The sequence below is a fragment of the Hippopotamus amphibius genome, chromosome 17 (genome assembly GCF_030028045.1).
Source record: "Hippopotamus amphibius kiboko isolate mHipAmp2 chromosome 17, mHipAmp2.hap2, whole genome shotgun sequence".
Taxonomy (NCBI): domain Eukaryota; kingdom Metazoa; phylum Chordata; class Mammalia; order Artiodactyla; family Hippopotamidae; genus Hippopotamus; species Hippopotamus amphibius.
The window spans coordinates 25,061,574-25,072,639 of NC_080202.1; the positions used below are offsets into that span (position 1 = coordinate 25,061,574).

At 48.0% G+C, this 11,066-nt stretch overlaps 1 protein-coding gene across 2 annotated transcripts in view; it reads right to left on the minus strand.

The window, feature by feature from the left end:
• Positions 1–9,742, minus strand: part of YPEL2 (yippee like 2) — a 56,490-nt gene extending 46,748 nt beyond the window's left edge. The window contains exons 1-2 of one of the 2 annotated variants that reach the window (XM_057715339.1): positions 9,536–9,742; positions 1,631–1,716 (exon numbers count right to left, since the gene is read on the minus strand). The gene's annotated coding sequence lies outside the window, so the exon portion shown is untranslated. The remainder of the gene's footprint in view (positions 1–1,630; positions 1,717–9,535) is intronic. The other variant, XM_057715340.1, reaches the window with a different exon arrangement.
• Positions 9,743–11,066: the final 1,324 nt, after the last annotated feature.

Here is an 11,066-nt window from a genome sequence, read left to right on the forward strand (position 1 = left end):
GTTCAGGCCAAGAAGGAAGGGGTCCCTCAATTCTGCCTCTGTTCCACATTTCAAAGAAACCAGACCCGCCCTTTTCTGTAGCCTCCAGAGACTGCTGCCCTCAGCATCAGCCCTTCATTTTGTATTTGGCCATGGTCAGAGATCACAATCCTGGTTAAAACAAAGCGAATATATTCTTCCCATGATCTTGGACCCAGATGGAGACTGGGTCCATTCCTCTGTCCCCAGACAAGGCTACACTTGAACCGTATTGTAAAACAGCCATTTAGAAGATCTATCAAGAAGACAATGTCTTGGAAAGCAGAGTAAGAGATATGGCCAGTCTTCAGGTTACTTCACCAGGGAACCCTCCCTTTAGCCTCCTCCACCCCCCACTAAGTCAGGTCCCCAAGTCCACATGCACAGCACTTTTCACAGTTGTACTTTTATTGAGATGATTATTTGATTATCATCTGTGTCTCACACACTCAAATATCCATTATTTACTGAATAAATGAATGTCTTTTGGAATATGGGCACTGTGTGACCTTGATTTCTCTTTAACTGCTGCTCCCCCAGGGCACAGCTGGGGCCCCAATTAGTTACAAACCATCCATCCCAAATCTGCCAATACAATTCTATTGTTCAGCTGTCAGCATGCCTTTGGCTTTCTCACTTTAATCTCCCAATTCAAATAAAGCCAAAATTCTAAACTGACATCTGTGGCTGGGCTCCCTGCCTTTCCATGATTGGAATTTGGAAATTGAACTTAAAACTCAAGAGAAAAATAGGGCAGAGGCACTTTCAAAAGGATGCCTGTATGTCCAAAGTCCCAGCCGTCACCAACCGAAAGATGGATGCATTCTGTTCTAAGAATTAAACTGTCATCTAGTGCTCCCATTTATTAAAGGAGCAGAAAAGGAATAGGGTGGGGGAGACAGACTGATTCCAGAAAGAATTTCTGGATTTCTCCTATTGTGGGAATGGCAGATAGATTTTAATAAGAAAGACAGCCTCTTTTCCTTCCAGGCCTGGCACACTAAGGGGAGACATGCACATTGCCAGTTCAGCTTTTTCACATAATTTAAGAAATCTCCCAAAGCCAGGCGTTTATGGGTCAATCTACCCACTAGATTGTGTGCCATTTCTGACCACGTTCAGGGAGCATGTCTGGTTAATCATCCGTCACAGCCAACCCAAAGCCTTGCTGGCACTAAGAGCTCAGAGAGTGTTGGGGAGGAGGTAGGGAGAGTCATCTAAGGCCCTTCAGCAACTGTCAGTGAGCCTCCAGGACTCTATAATTTATTAATTTCTTACTATGGGCCCATGAGGGGCCAAGTAATTGATATGCATTATCTCAATCCTTGCAACAACCCACAGAGGCAGGCTTTATTATGATCACCCCTATTTGAAAGATGAGGAAAAAGCTCAAGAGAAGTTAAGCAATTTGCCCAAGGTCACTCCATTAGAAAGTACCATAACTGGGATTTGAATCCTGGGAATGCCCACCACCCCCCCACCCTCCACCCCCCAGGGGATCCTTCAACCAAGACATGACAAAGGGGGTTCTGAAGATGTGCATCCTTGGTACTTGAGCCCTCTAAGACAAGCAGCGCATCTCCTGGAGGGAGAGTCTAGGTCAATTAATTACAGTGCAAAACAAAGATGTCAAGTTCTCTTAAAACATCTTCAGACTGTCAGGGTTGGCTCAATGCTTCAACTTGTAATTGCAGAAACCTGAGAAAACAAATGAGGGAAGGGAATAACTTGAACCAGAAGGTGGGACAACAGATTAAGCACAAGAAATAGCTAGTTTTCAGTTCTTATCATCTCTTCATGCTAATGGGATATTTAGTGTTAAGACTGCAGTCATGTGTGGGGATACTTTTCCCCTCAAATCCTAAAGAAAACAAATTAAGAATCATGTAAGCAAAACTAACCAAAAGTCCTCTAATTTATATTTACATAATACACATGTTTATACCATTAGCACAGCAAATACTGAAAGAGAATTCATTTCTACTTTCTGGTCCATTTGTTGGTGGGTCAATTTAGGTAGGGACCCCCAACAGACAAAGACCAAAGTGGTAAAAGAAGAGGAATAGGGGAAACAAATATAATGGATGACACACAGGAACATACAAACAAAAGAAGAAAAGGAAGAGGCAAAAATAGAAACTAAGGGAAAGGAGGCCAAAGGTTAAGGATGTTTAGTAGTTGGTTTCTGCCAGGGAGAGCAACTAACCCTAGTGATTTCCAGACCTCAGACATGTGTGGGGTGGTCTTCATAAGGAAAACCTGGGAAGTTGGGGCAGGGGTGGGGGGAGTATATGTATTAAATTCTGATTTTATATGTTTTTGGCTGGGCCAGGAATTCTTACGGCAATCAGGTTTGAGAATCCCTAGGGATAGTCTCACTTTTGAGTATGCCTATGATCTGTGTCAGCTAGCCATAGATAGTGGTTCACAGGTCTTCATCCTGCAGAGTTCTACTGTGAATGTGAGCCACAGTCCACCTCTATGGAGCTACTCTAAACTGCAGCAATGGTAGCCCAAGCAATATCTTCTTCCTGCATCTCACATGCCTTCTGAGCATTCCTCATACGTTACCTCTCATGTTCATACCTCGGTGCCTTTGCACACACTGTTTCCCCTGGCGTGTTTCTGCATGTTTAAAACCTCTTCATTCTTCCCAGCCCCATCTCCAAAATGCCTACCCTTCTTTCTGTATCTCTGTAATGACTTTAAAGTCTTGCTACCTTGCACTCTGGTTATTGACACAGATGTCTTAATCACTCCTATTTGAGGATATACTCTTAGGGGCAGGGACCATATTATAACTTATCTTTTTCTCCCAAAGGTCTTATCTGTTGAATGATGATTACCCAGGAAAATAAAATAAAACCAAGGTTGAGTTTCAGCCTCGGGCCAGAGGTTCCTCTTCTCTATCTCAAAATAGGAATGAAAATTTTCCTGAGTCAGGCAGCGTATGTTCCAAGCCTATGCTTTCTTGCCCCAGGTACTCCCACCCAGAACACCATGGGAAAAGAAAACAAATCATTAAGCAGGTCAATATTTTCTATAACTAAATTTCATATCAGACAGAATAAAACCACTTTCTTCTGCCCAACCAAACTCAACCGCTGTTCACACCCAGGAAACCTTGTTTGAGCCTCAGTGGCACCCATCTGCCATTTGGATATCAAGCCTTCCTTTCATGGCAAATAATAGCCAAGGGGGGGCTTCCCTGGTGGTGCAGTGGTTTAAGAACCTGCCTGCCAATGCAGGGGACACGAGTTTGATCCCTGGGCCAGGAAGATCCCACATGCTGCAGGGCAACCAAACCCGTGCGCCACAACTACTGAGCCCGCGCTCTACAGCTGGCGAGTCACAACTACTGAGCCCACGTGCCGCAGCTACTGAAACCTGCATGCCTAGATCCCATGCTCTGCAACAACAGAAGCCACCACAATGAGAAACCATCGCACCACAATGAAGAGTAGCCCCCACTCGCCACAACAAGAGAATGCCCGTGCGCAGCAACAAAGACCGAAGGCAAAAATTAATTAATTAATTAATTAATTAATCTTGAAAGAAAGGAAGGAAGAAAAATACATCTTTAAAAAGAAAAAAAAGAAATAGCCAAGGGAACTCCAGACACCAGAGGCTAATTTCATTCTGAGCAAGCAATCTAGTTTCAGATAAAACCCACTAAGTCTAGACATACGCACTACATTCTCAAGACCATGGGGCAGGGCTGACTGCCCTGCAATTGAGAAGATGGGAGAGCTCAGTGCTGCTGGCCCAGCCAGGAAACAGGAATGTGGGCGGCAGTGCCACATCTCATTGGCAGATGCTACTTTGCCCCATCCCAGAGAGAAGGTAGACATTATGGGTTATTTAGAGTTTAAGTCAGGAGTTGATACTCTTCCAGAAGGTACAAGAGTAGTAAGAGCCCTGGACCTGAGAAATAAAAGATATGGTTTACGGTCTGTGCTTTGCCCTAATCAGTTCTGTGTCTTAAGCAAGTCCTTCTTGCCTGTTTGAGCCTCAATGTTTGTATCTCTAACATGTAATGCCTAAAATGGATTTTAATACCCAATCCAGCATATATCTATAACAGAGTTATAAACCATTAACTTGAAAGTAGAAAACATAAAATTATAAGATTAACACTGGAAAAAATTGGGATGTAGGGCCCGACAGTTACTAAAGTCAAGTCACAAATTTGTTTCTCTGCTTCCTGGCAGCCAAAGTAAAAGGAGAAACGTGATCAGTTATATTCAACTATCCACAAAGAAAAATCATGCCGATTCCTTGGGAGAGGCAAAGCTTTTCCTGACACTGGGTTCTGAAAGCAATTTCTCCGATTAACTTAACAGAGACATGAAGTGAAGTTGTAGCTTAAGTCTTCAACAATACAAATTCTTATAAGAAATGCAGTAGCAAGTTATACAAGGCTATTTTGGACAGCATCCCTCCATAAAGCAAAGAGCAGAACACCCAAGCTCATCTCAGTGAAAACAATTCTGGAGGGGCTGAGCTAACATGGCTCAAGTATACAGCTTTCAGTTGGCCCAGCTTAATTCAAGGATAAAACTAAGACCAGGTAGACAACATGTCCTTCCAAACACTTCTATAAATATTACTCTTCCACACAGATGTTTATTAAGAGTTGGGCAGCAGTTTGCAATTAGATGACTTCTAAATTCCATTCCAGTTCTGATAAATCTAAGTGACATTTTTGGTCTTCATTTGTTCACACTTATTTAAAATTTGGTAGTTTTTCCCCTCTTACTGCCCACTCCCACGTCAATGGATAGGGAATTCCTGCCAGTGAGAGAGGGACTCTAACTATTAATATTAGTCTTGCTATTAATAGCTAATACCAAGTGTTTATGTGCCAGGCCCGGTGCCTGCGTTCCTGTGCGTTCTCTCATTTCATCCTCCCATCAATCCTGTCTGATAGTAACTATTATTAGCCCCATTTTACAAATAAGGAAGAGATGTAGAGAATTTTAGCAAATTGTCCGAGGTCACAGAGCTAATTATTCAGATCTTTCTCGTTCCAAAGCCAAGGCCTTTAGCTCTACTTACAGTGCCTAGTATTAATGAAATGTGATTACTGGTAGAAATGCTTGTTTGTCAGGACAGTGAAGCCTAGAATAAGGCAAGTAGGGGAGGCAAGAGTTATTAACAACAACAAAATAACAATGGAGCTTTATGAGACTTTGATAACCTATTTAAAAAAATAAAAGGATGAAAAATATTGTGAAAAGCAGAAATCTCAAAAGAAAGTAATTACAAGGGAACAGGAATTCCCAGGAAAAGGGAGAGAAAACTTCTTTTCCTCATCTTCTCTTGAAAATAAATTATTATTTCCTACTCTTAAAGACTCTAAACCTTGGCTCTCTTGGTCATTCATTCATTCCATCAACAATTAGATATTTAATCTGTGCCACTCCCTGCCAAGCACTGTCAAAGAGCAGTGAGCAAGACAGAGAAGCTTCCAATCCAGCCATCAAGTAGACACTGCATTTCCAGATGGTATTAAAGTGCTTTGGAAAAAAAAAAATTAAGGGGATTAAGAGAGGCTGAGGGGCAGGGATGGAGGACTGTTCTAGATAACAGGTCAGGGAGGGGCTCTCTGAGACCCAAGTGAGGGAAGCCATGGAGACCAGTGACTACCAGTAGAAAGGCCCAATGACAAAAACAAACCTTACATGTTTTAGAAACCACAGGAAGCCTAGTGTAGTCGGAGCTGGACTGAAGCAGAATAGACCAGGTGAGAACTGGTAGGAGATCGAAGTGAGAGAAGCTGGGAGCGGGGAAGAGGTCTGCAATGCCTACAGGGAAAGGGGGTGGGTTGTTTCTGAAGGGCAATGGGAAAGCTGTAAACATGGGAGTGGCACAATCCTATTTACTTTAAAAACCTCCAGGGCTATATCCACAGCTCCAGGGAAATTCAGGTAGGTGCAGTATCACCTTTTGTTAGGGATAAAATCACTAAACTATCAACTCTTAACAGAATCCCTTTAGCCTGTAGGCCAGTGGCTTTCCATCACTGGATGCTAAAATTCAAAAAGACACTTTTCCAGAGCTTTATATCTCCTCATCATGCTAAGGGAATGTGACTGTTAGAGCAACTGGTGGTTTGGTTGACAGATCCTAGGGAAATGCCAAAATAATTTACGAAGAAAATCGATCCAGACCTCCATTTGAATCCCACCTGCTTTTCCTATCCTAGCATAGGCTACCCTTTGCCATCCTTTTGTTGCTTTCTGTTTTTTCCATAGGCTCAAAACTAAACATTCTCAGTGTGAGCTGCTTGACCAAACTGAACATTATTAAAGTTAATTTCAACAATCCTACAGTTAGTGTTCCCATATAAGGCATACTCTTGGCAGGAAGGACCGTAGTTGAATTTGAATTTGGATAATTTAGAGTTCTTCTGGAAGCTAAATTGCAGCTTCGATAAATTCAAGGCAATTTCTTTTACCAACATGTCTGCACATGATAACTAAGAGGGAAACATCCAACATGTGGAAGCATCAGGTGTGTGTATGTTTATGCTTGAAAGTAGAGACAGAGGTAACAGCATCAGAAACCAGATGACTAACAAGATCCACCTGCACACAGGAGCAGAGCTGCTACATAGGAAAGAACCAGGGCTGAGGCAAGGAGGCAGGGAAACTTGTGCCTCTTCTTATTAACTGTTGACAGACAAGCCCCAGGCTCCCCTCCCCAACCCCCAACAAAAATAAAATCACCAGTCTGCCCTACCCCTAGATTACACAGCCTGGAATACCCAGATATTAAACAAAATCAACCTCTTCTGCTGCCCAAACTGTTAATGTCTCAGGCACAATGGCTGTGTCTCATCGGCTCAAAACCATGAAAATCATTAAAACGATGAAAATTCACACAAATCTGTGAATAATACAGCATTCTCCACAGCACTGTTCATGACCCCAACCCCACACACCTAGAAGCATCCTGTGGTATAGAACCACAAACAGCAGCCCGCAAATGGGCTGAAGCAAATGGGCTGGAGCAGAGTGATGTGTGGAGAGATGGCAGCCTACCTTTTAGGGCCAATGCTTCATGGCAGCTGAAAACAACACTATATGCTTAGACTAGCCTGGGCTAGGGCGACAGGTGAGGGAGTGATCCTAGCTTTGCACAGATTGTGGGTCATATATCTGACTAAGGCTTTGCATACTTCATATCTAAGCTAATGCCTTTCATTGTTCATTTTCCCCAATTCCCACTAGTTCAGGGCTTCTTATCAACCACCTGCCTCACAACCTCATGGCCCATTTACTAAAAACATGCCCCACTGAAAATAAACATCTCCAGACTGGACTTACAAACTGCATTTTTAAACACTACCCAGGTCATCTTTGTGCACATTCAAGTCTGAGGACCTCTGCTCTATAGCAATGTTTCTTAAACTCTGGGCCATGACCTGTTTGGTCAAGAAACCAAATTAATGAGGCATGACCAGCAGTTGATTTTTTTTTTTTACTTAAGTAGGAAGAAATTATAAATAGAACACACTGCAGGTAGTCAGGGCAATTATTGTTTCTGGGAACTGATGCAGTTGTGGACCTCCGTGTAGGGATATAAAATGCATTCCTCACTGTAGATCCCATTCAGAGTGTGAAAACCACTCTCCTAGAGGGAAAAAGGAAAACGATATTCTTGTGCATGGCATTTATTTCCATTTTTCACCCCTAATTCCAAGCTTCTGGATATTTGTTCAAGCACAAGATATCAAGACAGAAAGGCTGTTATCAAATCCTAAACTGAGAAGTCAAAGCCAAGCTTGACGGGGGCGGGGGGGGGGGGGGGGGGGATGAGTCCAAGGCTGGCACTCTGCTCCTGCCTGAGACCCTTATCATGGAGCTGGGGATAAGGAAAGGTGCCAAAGGGAAGTTGGCACAACTCTTTTCAGGCTGGACCTGTTCCTTGGTAAAGAACTTGTAGCCACTTATTACCATAGTTTAGAATTAAAATGTTCCCCATGAGGGAGTGGAGGGCCGGGGGAGGCTCCGTCTGGGTATAAGGGACAGACAGAGCTCAGGTTCAACCCATCTTTGCAGTCCTGTGGCAGTGACTAGGTCAAAGGAAAGTCAAGGAAGGGTGAATCCAGGCCCACTGATCACAAGGGCCTGAGTTCTCAGAACCAGGACAGCGCTGGAGGGCACCAAGCATGTGAGGTCAAGTGTCACCCCAGAACCAGTGAGATGAGTGGTCTTGGGCAAGTCACATAACTTCTCAATCCCCTAGGTTCCTTGCATGGCTACTGTTCTGGGAGCAAGTGGCGCACAGGGAATCAGACAGCTTCCCTTCTTGCCCAATGCTTTTACGACAGGGAGTCCCATCTTGCACATCCTGCCAGACCAGAAGAGAGGAATATGGGAGGAAGGTCAAGGGAAAAAAGATGAGAAGCTACCTGCCTTGTTAGCTTTTAGACTCACCAGAAGCAAGGACTTACTGAAAAGAGCCGCAAAACCCTAGTGATAAGGAGGCCAGAGGGCAAAGAAAAAACAACCCAGCGAAGCCCAGGAGCGCTTTCCCGTGCAATTCACAGCCACGGGACTGCGGGAGGATCAGCTACATAACAGAAAAACGGAGGACACTCACTCCGCATTGTGAGCGCTTGTAAGCTGAGAGTGAAGTCGGAGGTGGCAGTCTCCTGGGCTGGGTCCAAACGAACAGGTGGTTCCCCCTCTCCCCCCACCAACGAGAGAAAAGCCACCACTTGGGTAAAGACACCCAGAGGAGGTCAGCGACCAAGGAGGGTGAACTTGAAGTGGTGAGAGGTCGGGGCTGCCCCCGGAGCGCCAGCTCCCGAGAGGTACTGGCCGGAGAGGCCCCTTCATTCCGTCGGCCAGGGCTGAACTCGCGCCCACCCCTTTGGCAAGGGCACCGGGGAGGCGCCGGGAAGCGGCCAGGCAGGAACTCGGCTGCGGTCACCTCGGCCCAGGGCCGGCCAAGCGCTCCTCCGAGTCTTGAGGGCGGCCAGTCCCCCAAAGGCGGGGGCACCAAGGGCGGCGCCCTCGGACCCAGTGTCCCCAGCGGAGAGCCAGCGACACCGGGGACAGAAATCGGCCGACGCTTCCACCCTGCCCCCCCCCCCGCCCCCCGCGGAGTCCGAACCCGCGGGAACTACGCTGAGGAAGCAGCAGCCACCGGGTCTGCGGGTCCCCCGCTCTCCGCCCCGCCAAACCGCGCGCCCGGACTCGCCGCGCGCCCCGCGCCTCGCGCAGGTCCCCGGCCCCGACCCCGGCTCCCGCCGCGGCCTCCGCAGTGTTTGTAAACAAACCGGTCACGTGGCCCCGGCGGCCCGCTCCCCGCCCCCCGAGCCCGCGGCCCCCCAGGGTGGCCCCCCACCGCACCCCGCCCAGGCCGCGCCGGGCAGAGGGTGCCGCGCGCCCCGGGGGAGCCGGGCCGCAGGGGCCCCGGGACCCGCGCCCGGTGCCGGGGGGCCACGCGCCCGCGCTGACAGCGCGCCCCACGCCCGGCCCGCGCGGCGCTCGCGTCCGCTCACCCGGCAGCAGGCAGCCCCGTCCGGCCAGCGCCGAGCTCGGCTCCGCGGGGGTGCGCAGCGGCGAGGGACCGCCCGGCCGGATCCCGGGCTCCGGGCGCGCTCTTAAAGCCACAGTCTCCGCCGCTGCCGCTGCCGCCGCCACCGCCACTCCGCATCCCTCCGGGTCGGGGCCGGGGGCTGCCCGGTGACGGACGCGCCCCCGCGCCTATCCCCTCCGCTCGGCACATAGCAACACGCCGCGGGTTGGCCAGGTCTGGCCGCAGCCCATCCGCCTTGAGCCAATCAGCGAAGGACGGAACTCCGCCCCCTGCTTCCCCTCCCTCCCGCCCCCCACCCCTCGGCCCCTGCCCGGCTTGGGTGCGGGGAGTGTGGCGAGTGGCGGTTCTGGCCCGGTGACGCTCAGCCGGGCAGAGCCTGGCCAAGCAGGGCAGCTGTCCGAAGGAAGAGGGAGAAAGGGTGATGAGGAGGGGTAGGCTCTCGGCGCCCGGGAGGAGACCGTTTATTTGGGTTTGGAGTTTGTTCCCATGTCGAGGCTGGGATTTCCAGAACCCGGGGTAGGGAGAGGGGAGGCTTTATAGTGCTGCTTCTGCTCTCGAACTCCGTCACACCTTAGCCATCCCCAACTCAGAGCCTAAGTTACCTGAAGAAGCTCTCAGAGGACGGGGGCCGTTGAATTTAATAAGACAATACCAAGCCAGGGCCAAGCCAGGCCCTACTCTGAAGCAAGGCATTTCCGCTTTCTTCTCTGCTCTGCTTAAATTTGGCGAATTAAAAGTAGTAAAGAGGCATTACAGGAATTGGAAGGTACCTAGCCCCCAGTTGCTGCTGATTTTCCAAGGCCTTTGAAGAGAAATGATTCGCCCCGGAGAGTAGGATGGTCAGTTGACCATAGCGGGAGGCGCCCACGTTCTGGATCAGTGGAGTGAGCGGTGCTTTTCTAGGAAGAGAAGGTTAAAAAATAAGCCCGGGGCAGTCAGGAAATCTAGGGAGGCACCAGGTGGGTGGAGTGGGGCAGTCTCTCAGCAAGAAAACAGGACAGTTTGAGACAGAATGCTGTAGGAAACCTGCTGTTTTGTTGAGCTGCTGTCAGAATGTGAGATGCTGCCAGGGGTGCTGGGGACTTCAGCCCCTTTCCCCACGGGTTTGCGCATAAATGGAGAATGGTACCGTGGTAGAACCCCAGGTGGCTCAAACTTCACAACTCCACCCAGCTGTCTTGAAAATATATTTGATTCAGGGACTTCCCTGGCGGTCCAGGGGTTAAGACTTGGTCATGCAGGGGACATGGGTTTGATCCCTGGTGGAGGAGATATATATGTATTGATTCAGTTAATATATTTTGCCTTCAGATTGTATTCAGCTAATATAACTTGCATGGTTGGATGTGATTCCAGTCCTAATGTTAGTAAAATGTTAGTAAAAACAACCAAAAATCCTCAAATACATTGGTATGATACATATGTATCAGTTTCAGTGTAAGCAAGAGCGCCTTGTCACTGTTCACAGTTGACAAAAGTTGGAAAGTTTAAAA